Here is a 12,392-nt window from a genome sequence, read left to right as displayed (position 1 = left end):
TGCCAAACCCAACCAGTAAACAAGGGCTTTTCCTTTAGGACTATGCTGTGTTGACTGATTTTGTTTCCCTCTCCTCTTTAGGAGGTGTTATAGCACAGTGCCAAAATTTCATTGACTTCTATTTGGAAATAATTGGTAGAAATATATATAATCTCCAATAATGTTTAAGGAAACGGGCAGGTTTTTCAAAACCAGGCCATTACTGAGCTTTATAATGTAGGTGATAAAATAAATGATGGGTTTTGACTCACGTTGACCAGAATTGCAAGCTTCTATATTGAAAGGTGGTGTGACCTCCAGTTTCCAGATGCTGGGACTAGAATACCATCATGCCCCTATGTGTGAATTCCCTTCTGTCATCTGGCTGGGAAAGGTTGGAAAACATAATACCAAGCCATCTGAATCATTGGTTTAACACAACTTAGCACTTCTGACTTTTTTTATCAAGGCAGCAAGCTTTAACTTATAGTTGGATTTATCAACTAAATCTGCAATTGATTTAAAGAAGGGTGTATTTTTTTTAATAACTGAAGGGCATTCATGTATGTGTTGACTGGTTTGGCTCTGGTTTGCTTCTCCTAATAGGGAATGGTGGCCTAATGGCCTTTCCTTCCAATGGTGATTAGTAGCTTGATGAAATTAAGTTCTTTTACTACTTTTGATATTCTCAAAGGCAGCTATATATATTAGTAATGGGTAGGTTTATGCATATGAACGCCAGGTAACTTTTAATTAAATCTTTAGATAGCTCAGTTTTGTAGATTCTTGCATAAAAGTAGATGAAACATCCACGAAGTTGACTCCTGGAGAAATATGCATCAACCATCTGTGACTGATCCAAGGTTCATTTCTGCCCTGTGACAGAGAATACCTTTAACAAAACTCGTATGTATTGCTACAGATGGCTTGAGAGACTTGTTACACAACCTAAAAGAAGTGGATGAAATAAGAGAGTTCTCTAAGTTACTGGCTACTACTGTAACTCAAAGGATCTTTGATTAACCTGGGCTGGAGTAGGAATATGCAGGCTTTAATTCTGAGCAACTTTAATTTAGCCATACCTACATTGCATTTAGATAAATATAAGGATGCAATCCCTACTCATACTAGCAAGTTACAATAGGCCAGCAATCCAATACACATAGGGTTGCCAGGCTCAGGGCCTGAGACTGATCCTGTATCTTTAGGAGAAGAGAAAGTCAGCCAAGCACCAGTGTTCTTGCAACCCTGTAATGGGAAAAACCACAAGGTTTAATTCTCCCTTCCCCCTGCACAACTTTTACAGATACAGAAGTCCTCTTGGTTGCCAGGACCAGACTCCAGGATACAGGATCAGTCTCAGGCCCTGAACCTGGCAACCCTAAGTACACATGTACCTGGGAGTAACTCTTACTGAACCCAATGGAGAGCTTACTTCTGATGTATTGGATTGTAGCCTTAGACACACTGTATTCCATAAGGCATGTTCAAGCCATTCTGCAGGGTTGTAATCAGCACTTTGTTTATGGGTGGGGGCTTTGAGGAGAGTTGGAAAGTGTTAGGCCCACCCCTTAAATCCCCAAGACAATTGCTATAACTGTCATTATCACCACCATCATACACCTTTCCTGCTACTGGGAAGGCTAGCTCATGTTCCTCTAGGAACTGTATTTTTAACTCTGAGACCTGACCAACAGTATGGCAAGCACTGTATGGTCTTTTCCATTTCTCCACTCTTAAAAGGCATCCTTCAGGATCCCAGGAACGTCTGCTTTATTCTTCATAAGCTCCCTTTGTTGCAGAGAAGAGAGAACAATGTGCTTGCATTGTGCAAAGTATTTCCTTCTGAGTTCTTACAGTAGCCCTGTGAAGCAGGCCAATGCTACTCCAGTAGAGCTGAAAAATAGTGACTTGTCTCAGGGGTCCCCCCTTATGGAGGAGAGTGGAGCTGGGATGGGGGGTACCCCTTTAATGTTATATAGGCCAAATGCACTTACCACAGCATAGGCAGAAATATAGGCAAGATGAATAAACCTACCCAAGTATTCTACTTGCCCATATGTACAGCTTGGTTTCAGTTAGAAGTAAATTGACCATGAGCAGCTCTGTCATCAAGTTGGACTGCAGTCCATTGGGCGTAACTTAACAAACTTGTGCTGGCTAGAGGCTTATGGTAGCATTAACATCTGAAGAGACTAATTCCTCCATATGTTCTCTTATGTTTCTGGAGATTGAAAATGACCCAACCGCATGTGTTTGGGGTGAAGTGTGTGCTAAACTTTCTTTCAGTCCAGAGCTAAGCCAATTTTGTGCCAAGTTCTGGCCTTGAAAGCAAGAAAATTTATGCTGGGGGGAGGGATTTGTGTCTGAAGGACACAATGATTGGCTTTATGACTGGAAATTTCAGCTGAAGGCTATATATTATGGCTAGATTCTCAAAATCATTTTGTAGCAAACATTTGAAATATGATGAACTGTGTCAAAGCAACTGTAATCCTAATTTCAAAATGTGGAATTCAACTTTTGGCAACATGCATTTAGTGTTCCCTTCTAAATACAATTTTATAAACCATCTCTAATAAAAGCCTTAGCTTCTGACTTTATTTTTCTCTGAATGTCTATTAAATACTCATCATTTGACATTGAATCTGAACAGCAGAAAACTGCAACATTTGTGTCATTCACCCAGAGAAAGCTGATGTAGATACTAAATCACTGGATGGAATGTAGTTTAAGAAAACTTATTAACAGTCCTACGTGGGATTTAGGTATGTCACTCTTGCATCCATCACAGTGGACACAGCTGCATCCCCACTTCTAATACTGGCCAGGCTCAAACCAGAATAGTTACTGGGATGGAGACTTGCCTAGGAATCCTAAAACTCTCAACTCCTTACAGGAAGGACAGTGTCCACCATAACAAATAGCCATGCCAGCTAATTTATGAAGTCAGCTAAGTAAATTTATTGTTAGTACAATATGAAAACTGCTTTACAATGCTAATTAAATCCTTTAATTAGCTGGACTCCAACTACCATCAGCTGACCAGGGTTAAGTCCAACATCTGGAGGGCTACAGGTTCCTCATCTTCTGCCTTCAAAAGTAGTTTGGAGGTAGGGGTTATTGACAAGTGACATTCAAAGTTTATTTTAAAAAGATGGCCTTGGTTTCTATGTTCTCTCTCCCTCCTCCCTTGCTTTAATGTCTCTTCCCAAAAGATCAGAATGTTTAAATAGTCCTGTAGCTATGTCTGTGTTTGCCATAATGTTCCTGGGGTGAGGTGGCATTGGGGCAATGGCTGATACTTAGTTCAGAATGACCTACTACTAAGCAGATCACAATTGTGTTTTTCCATTAACTAACTTTTGAAATTATTATATTTATATCCCGCCCTTCCTCCCAGTAGGAGCCCAGGGCAGCAAACAAAAGCACTAAAAACAATCTAAAACATCATAAAAACAGACTTTAAATACATTAAAACAAAACATCCTAAAAAACATATTAATACAAAACATATTTAAAAACGTTTTTTTAAAAAAACTTAAAACTTCTTTAAAAAAAAAGCTTCTTATGTTGTGCACAATGGACTTCCTGATAAGATGGGATCTGCGGGAGGCACTCACCTGAAGACCACAGTGATGGACTGGGTATAGAAAGGGTAAGACAATCTTTCCAGTTTCCTGGTCCCAAGCTATATAGGGCTTTGTACACCAAAACCAGCACCTTATCTTAGCCCAGTAGCTAATAGGCAGCCTGTGCAATTCATTCAGCAGTGAGATAACATGCTGGCGATACTCTGCTCCAGTGAGCAGTCTCACTGCCACATTTTGCACCAGCTTCCGGATCAACCTCGAGGGCAGCCCCACATAAAGCGCATTACAGTAATCCAGCCTGGAGGTTACCAGTGCGTGGACAACAGTGGTCAGGCTATCCCAGTCCAGAAATGGCTGCAGCTATCTTACCAGCCAAGCACTTCTAGCCACTCAGGTCACCTGGGCCTCTAGTGACAAAGATGGACCCAGGAGCACCCCAGACTACAGACCTGCTCTTTCAGAGGGCATAAGACCCCATCCAAAGTAGGCAACTGGCCAATTATCCGAACTCAGGAACCACCACCCCACTGTGCCTCCGTCTTGCTAGGATTCAGACTCAGTTTATTAGCCCTCATTCAGCCCACCACCGAGATCAGGCAGTGGTCCAGGGCTTGCACAGCCTCTCCCAATTCAGATATTACAGAAAGTAGAGCTGGGTATCATCAGAGTATTGCTGACACTTCGCCCCAAATCTCCTCATGACTGCTCCCAAGGGCTTCATATAGATGTTAAACAGCAGGTACCCTGTGGCACCTCACAGCACAACTACCAGGGAGCCAAAAGACAATCACCCAATGCTATTCTCTGAAAATGACCCTAGAGATAGGATCGGAACCACTGTAAAACAGTGCCTCCGATACCCATGGAGTAAGTCGGCCCAGAAGGATACCATGGTTAATGGTATCAAGAGCCAATGAGAGATAAAGTAAGAATAACAAGGCCGCACTCCCCCTGTCCTCCCAATAAAGGTCATCCATTAGGGCAACCAAGGCTGATTCAGTCCCATAACCAGACCTGAACCCAGACTGCAATGGGTCAAGATAATGTGTTTCATCCAAGAGTACTTGCTGTAATACAAAGGGCTTCTTTGAAAGCAAAACTTTAACAATACATCTTACTAGATGTTGAGTTTTTGGAGCCTTCAGCTGTACTTGTAGCCATGACAAAAGCAGCACACAGCAGCTGAAATCCTCGCCTTGATGCCTTTGCAAAGAATGTAAAACAGCAATTGTACTTGTGCACTAAGTTAAAGCATGTGGGAAAGCTTTACAATTTATTTACAGTACCTTGCAGAGTTCAGGAACCCTGTATCTTTTTACATCAGACTTGATAAAAGGCCCTTTATGTTTAGAAAGCTTGCCTGTTAATATAACACAGCCAGACTTCAATATAATTACCAAGGTGTCTCGGTTTGAACAGAGGGGATAGGGTGCACGCAGGAACAAGTGTGTCTGGTATATGAACCAAAGCCAAAAGCTTTCAACTCTGATTTGCTGGAAATGAAGATACTCCTTAGCGTGAGCCAGCCAAGGGGTGGAACTGAGCCACGTCAGAATAAGGCTTCCTGAGAAACACAGCTCAGAAATGAAGCTAATGCGATAGACAAAATATGAAATGACAGGACCTGTTTGAAGTTTCAAGACCACCATCATATATTAACCTCTGCTGATGAATCTGTACTGATATTAAATACACACAGAACTTTTAACATGTCTGCCTTCTCAAATTGTGTGCTCATTGCTCATTGCTCATTAGATTTTGCTTATATTAGTCAGCTGGAGTTGTTAGTTGGGTATACTCAGTACTTAGCTGAGTGTGCATTTCTGTGAGTTACCTTTTGAATTGTGCATATGTTGTTATGTGCCTTCAAGTCGACTTTGGTGTCCAGTGATACATCTTTGCATTTGAGGACCTTTTCTAGTTCTCTCACAGCTGCCCTACCCAGTCCTAGCCTTCCTCTGATTTCTTGACTATTGGCTCCATTTTGGTTAATGACTGTGCTGAGGTATTGATAATCCTTGACAAGTTCAATGTCCTCATTGTCAACTGTAAAGTTACATAAATCTTCTGTTGTCATTTAGTCTTTTTGACGTTCAGCTGTAGTCCTGCTTTTGTGCTTTCCTCTTTAACTTTCATCAGCATTTGTTTCAAATCATTACTGGTTTCTGCTAAGAGTATGGTATCGTCTGCATATCTTAAATTATTGATGTTTCTCCCTCCAATTTTCAGACTTCCTTCATCTTGGTCCAATCCCACTTTCCGTATGATATGTTCTGCGTACAGATTAAACAAATAGGGTGATAAAATACAACCCTGTCTCATACCCTTTCCGATGGGGAACCAATCGGTTTCTCCATATTCTGTCCTTACAGTAGCCTCTTGTCCAGAGTACAGGTTGCGCATCAGGACAATCAGTTGCCGTGGCACCCCCATTTCTTTTAAAGCGTTCCATAGTTTTTCATGATCTACACAGTCAAAGGTAAGCTGCTCTTAAAATATTTGGAAGAAACAAATCACCAGGAACAGATGGCATACCAATCGAGTTGTTACAAGCTACTGAGACTGAATCTGTCCAAATTTTGACAAAAATCTGTTAAGAAATATGGAAAACTAAACAATGGCCCACAGACTGGAAGCGTTCCATATACATCCCAATTCCAAAGAAAGGGGATCCCAGGGAATGCAGTAATTATCAAACTATTGCTTTAATATCCCATGCAAGTAAAGATTCTACAACAAAGGCTCTTGAGAAATGCCAGATGTCCAAGCTGGATTTAGAAAAGGAAGAGGTACCAGAGATCATATCGCAAACATACGTTGGATAATGGAACGGAGCAAAGGATTTCAGAAGAAAATCACCCTGTGCTTTATAAATTACAACAAAGCCTTTGATTGTGTAGATCATGAGAAACTATGAAATGCTTTAAAAGAAATGGGGATGCCACAGCATCTGATTGTCCTGATGCGCAACCTATACTCTGGACAAGACGCTACTGTAAGGACAGAATATGGAGAAACCGATTGGTTCCCCATCGGAAAGGGTGTGAGACAGGGGTGTATTTTATCACCCTATTTGTTTAATCTACAGCAGAACATACCATACAGAAAGCGGGATTGGACCAAGATGAAGAGGGTGTGAAAATTGGAGGGAGAAATACCAATAATTTAAGATATGCCGACAATACCATACTACTAGCAGAAACCAGTAATGATTTGAAACTAATGCTGATGAAAGTTAAAGAGGAAAGCACAAAAGCAGGACTACAGCTGAACGTCAAAAAGACTAAAGTAATGACAACATTTATGTAACTTTAAAGTTGACAATAAGGACACTGAATTAGTCAAGGATTATCAATACCTCAGCACAGTCATTAACCAAAATGGAGGCAATAGTCAAGAAATGAGAAGAAGGCTAGAACTGGCGAGGGCAGCTATGAGAGAACTAGAAACAGTCCTCAAATGCAAAGATGTATCACTGAACACTAAAGTCAAGATCATTCAGACCACGGTATTCCCGATCTCTATGTATGGATGTGAAAGTTGGACAGTGAAAATGTGGATAAGAGAAAAATCACCCCATTTGAAATGTGGTTTAGGAGGAGAGCTTTACGGATACCAAGGAAAATGGGAATGGACTGCCTTCAAGTCGATTCTGACTAAGAATTAAACCAGAACTATCATCAGAAGCTAAACTGATGAAACTGAGGTTATCATACTTTGGATACATGTGAAATGTGGTGTTAGAAGAGAGCTTTGCGGAAACCATGAACCACGAAAAAGACAAGTAATTGGGTGTTAGAACAAATTAAACCAGAACGATCACTAGTAGCTAAAATGATGAAACTGAGATTATCATACGTTGGACACATCATGAGAAGACATGATTCAGTAGCAAAGACAATAATGCTGGGAAAAACAGAAGGGAGTAGAAAAAGAGGAAGACCAAACAAGAGATGGATTGATTCCATAAAGGAGGCCACAGACCTGAACTTACAAGATCTGAACAGGGTGGTTTATAACAGATACTATTGGAGGTCACTGATTCATAGGGTCGCCATAAGTTGTAATCGACTTGAAGGCACATAACAAAATGCAAATCTGCATGTATAAATACATATTTAGAAAAATTATAATAGGAATACAATCCAATTCTCCATAGTGGGAAAAGACTGTGAACAGGTGACCTGCATGCCGGTACAAACTGCTATTAAAGATCTATCTCTTGATGGGCCACTTTAAAGCCCCCTTCTCCCTTGTGTTTGAAACTGGGCATGACCTAAACAACCCTTTCAATAGAGGACCCTCTGTAAAGTAGGAGATATGGCTACCCAGTCTGCTTGTAGTTCCCCAACCAGATTAGCAGAACAAGCAGGAGCCACACAGTGCTGGAGAATCCAGTTTTGAACAAAGCGCTGTTCATTGGCACTGTGTTCTTATTTCAACTGTCAAAGGTTGAGATCTGGTACAAACTAAACCCAGCTTACGGGACAGGATTTAGTCCAGGGCCTTCCATTTCTGACCCCTAATCTATGATCAAATTAAAGCCCCTCACTTACAGCACAATCCTAACCATGTCTACTCAGAAATCTTTTGAATTCAATGGGATTTACTTCCAGGTTAAGCAGGGTTAGGAATGCAGTCAAAGTTCACTAAATGGGTACTTGAACATTAGGGGTCCAAGTCAGATGTCTACTATACTTTTTAAACTTTGTTTTCTAAAAGTATTTGGAAGGGTGACTTAGCTCTAGGAATGCTGCAGAAGATATTATGGTTTTAGACACGCTTGTTGGGGCTACTCCATGCTGGAGCTAGTTACAGCCTCTTTTCCCAGTTGCAAATCTATTTTTGAAAATCATCACATGTGGATCTCCTGATTGCAACTCAGCAACAGTGATGAAAATCTACCATCTGGACATGTTCAAAGTAAATATTTAAGAAAACAAAATGCCATTTATGGTTAACTAGTTTGTGTACTTCTACAACAAAATGTAACCTAAATAACTTGGATACCTCAAAAGCCAGCATTTTAAGATGCATCTCATTAGCAACTTTATTACTTGTATTGAATCAAGCTCCATTCCCCTCTTGTCTAGATCATGATGCAGGAATTGATGCAGGAATTGATGCAATTAACTAGACAAATCCGTCATTGTGCCAACAAAGAAATGCGCTGAATTGGCACTAAAACAGGATCTGTGAAAATTCACTGCATAGTTCAATTGCATTAGCAAGCAAGCAAACCTGCAAGGGTTGTGATTTTTTTTACAGCAATCTAGTCTATTCCTCTACACCCTTCCCTATAAATCTATCGCATTTCGGGTGCAATCCAACTCACCTTTCTGCCAGGCTGTGTGAGTCAGATGCCGCGGAGTGCCGGCTGCACCAGCCTCCACCAGCAGCAGCCCTCCACCATGGCGAAGATGTGGCTCCACCAGCAGCCTGCTGGCACTGCCAGGGGATGCACTGCGGATGGCCAGCCCAGAGGTCAGAGGGCTGGTGGAAGCTGGTGAAAGCCCCCAAAATGGGGCGTTCTGGAGGTGTGGGGGGGTGGAGCTGGGAGAAGGGAATTACACCTCCTCACATCCAGACCCCTCCCCTGGGTCCTGATCCCCCTACAAACTCTGCCAGCCAAAAGGCCGGCACAGTAAAAAAAAAAAAAAGTCCCATTGTGATCTACGGGGACTGCTTATTGCCCAGGAGACCTGTTTGTCAGAGCCAGCACTTCCTGGCTGGCTCATGCACGCGGCTCCTCATGGAGCCCACATTCAGCCAGGCCGGCAGCTCCCAAGCGGGAGGAGGATCCCTTGGAGCTGTCCGCTGGCAGTTCTTCCTCCACTGGCTTCCCGGCAGTTGGATTGCTCTGCCCATCAAATTATATCAAATTATTATACAGCCACTAGAGTGGCTGTATCCTATAGTCATCATGGATTTTTCGCATGCTAAATTGTTAAATTGAAAATTGCCACCACTTACCATATGCTTAGAGGCACATGTTATCACATTCTTCCAAGCTACACAGCAAGTGGATTGGACTGTGAAAGACCAACCCAAATTGTGTTCACATTTTTACAAATTTGTCAGGCGGTACAATATCTCAGAGAGGAGGTCAGGTCTCCTGCTTCCCTGGTGCATTCACTATTGCTACCCAATTTCCTTGCTTTTTAAAGTTTGATAGAAATATCTGTTGGCTATAGGTACATTCTTAAACGGCAAGGTTTTTTGCCTATTAGTGAATATCTTCAATGCAAGAATATACGTGAATGAAATTCATTTTTTCTGTCACAGCTGATTACACAATATTGTAAACTGTTAAAAATATTCTCAGTCAAGGACGCAATATATTAAACCCACAAATTAAAAGGCGATGCAAGCACCTCTTATGACTAGTTTGGTCTTTTCAGCTATGACATGAAGCAGATGGCTGGCCCTTGCATTTCTGTTTACCTAAATAGCAGCCAAGGGGATTGTTCCAGATCAGGACTGTGATAATGGTAGGGGGTTAAGTCACCTCTTCTCCTCCCCCTTCCCCACCACTGTGATCCTAATCTGGATGCCTCCCCTTGGTAGGCTGCTATTTAGTAAACAAAAACCAAGAATGCAAGGGTAGCTCATGTATTCAACATCACATCTAGTTCAGCAACACATTACCTGCCTCCATGAGGTGTTCCATTTTCCTATTAGAAAACTGTATTGCATGGCCATGATAATGAAGGTTACAAAATGGAGGATAAGCAAAGGGCAAGAGTTTAAGCATTTATTTGATTTTAAGTAAGGTAGGAAATTTTTATCTCACCCTTCAGCACAAGTTCTTTCATTGTTAAAATAGTAAACAAGAAGTCGTCATCACCAATCACAGTCTGCATCCATGTTGGAATTGCTCTTTAATATGTTTTTAAAGCTTTTTTTTAAAAAAAAGATGTTTTTAAACATGCTTTGTTTTAATATGTTTTTAAGAATGTATTGTAATATATTTTAAAGTCTGTTTTTATGATGTTTTAGAGTGGTTTTAGCACTTTTATTTGCCGCCCTGGGCTCCTGTTGGGAGGAAGGGTGGGATATAAATCTCATTACTAGTAGTAGTAGTAGTAGTAGTAGTAGTAGTATTTATTTATTTATTATTTGATTTATATCCCGCCCTTCCTCCCAGTAGGAGCCCAGGGCAGCAAACAAAAGCACTAAAAACACTTTAAAACATCATAGAATCAGACTTTAAAATACATTAAAACAAAACATCTTAAAAAAAAATTTTTTTAAGCTTTCAAAACCACTTTTTTTAAAAAAGCTTAAAAACATTTTTTTAAAAAAACAAAAAGGTTTAAAAACATATTAAAAAGTAATTCCAACACAGAAGCAGACTAGAGTAAGGTCTCAACTTAAAAGGCTTATTGAAAGAGGAAGGTCTTCAACAGGCGCCGAAAATATATTGGAGATGGTGCCTGTCTAATATTTAAGGGAAGGGAATTCCACAGGGTAGGTGCCACCACACTAAAGGTCCATTTCCTATGTTGTACGGAATGGACCTCCAGATAAGATGGTATCTGCAGGAAGCCCTCACCTGCAGAGCTCAGTGATCCACTGGGTATATAAGGGGTATGACAGTCTTTCAGATGTCCTGGTCCCAAGCTGTATAGGGCTTTGTACACCAAAACTAGAACCTTGAACTTGGCCCGGTAGCAAATGGGCAGCCAGTGTAATTCTTTCAGCAGCGGGGTGACATGTTGGCAACACCCAGCCCCAGTAAGCAGTCTCATTGCTGCATTTTGCACCAGCTGCAGCTTCTGGACCAACCTCAAGGGCAGCCCCACATAGAGCACATTACAGTAATTGAGTCTAGAGGTTACCAGTGCATGACAACAGTGGTCAGGTTATCCCAGTCCCAGAAACGGCCACAGCTGTCTTACCAGCTGATGCTGGTAAAAGGCACTCCTATCCACTGAGGTCACCTGGGCCTCTAGCAACAAAGAGGGATCCAGGAGCACCCCCAGACTACGGACCTGCTCTTTCACAGGGAGTACAACCCCATCCAAAGCAGACAACTGACCAATTATTTGAACTCAGGAACCACCAGCCCACAGTGCCTCCATCTTGCTAGGATTCAGACTCAGTTTATTGGCCCTCATCCAGCCCACCACCGAGTCCAGGCAGCAGTCCAGGGCTTGCACAGCCTCTCCCAATTCAGATGTTACAGAGAAATAGAGCTCGGTATTGTCAGAATACTGCTGACACCTTACCCCAAATCTCCTGATGACCGCTCCCAAGGGCTTCATATAGATGTTAAACAGCATGGGGGACAAGATGGTACCCTGCAGCACCCCACAGCACAACTGCCAGGGGGCTGAAAGACAATCACCCAATGCTATTCTCTGAAAACGACCCTGGAGATAGGATCAGAACCACTGTAAAACAGTGCCTCCAATACCCATCTCACCAAGTTGGCCCAGAAGGATACCATAGTGAATGGTATCAAAATCTGCTGAGAGATCTGCTGAGAGTAACAGGGTCGCACTCCCACTGTCCTTCTCCCAATAAAGGTCATCCATTGAAGTAACCAAGGCCAATTCAGACCCATAACCAGGCCTGAACCCAGACTGGAATGGGTCAAGATAATCTGTTTCATCCAAGAGTACTACTCCTACCCCTACTAATAAAACCAATCGCATTGCACAAAAAAATAAAACAGCCACATACAAACTGATCAACTAAATGTTTTCAAAATGCCTAGACAACTGAGACAGGACTTTACCTTACATTAGAAAGACACAACGGCTGGTATCACATTATTATTGGGGGGGGGGATTCGAAAAGCAGGACCCTACCAAC

Source organism: Rhineura floridana, chromosome 2 (genome assembly GCF_030035675.1).
Source record: "Rhineura floridana isolate rRhiFlo1 chromosome 2, rRhiFlo1.hap2, whole genome shotgun sequence".
Taxonomy (NCBI): Eukaryota; Metazoa; Chordata; class Lepidosauria; order Squamata; family Rhineuridae; genus Rhineura; species Rhineura floridana.
This window is presented reverse-complemented; position numbering follows the sequence as displayed.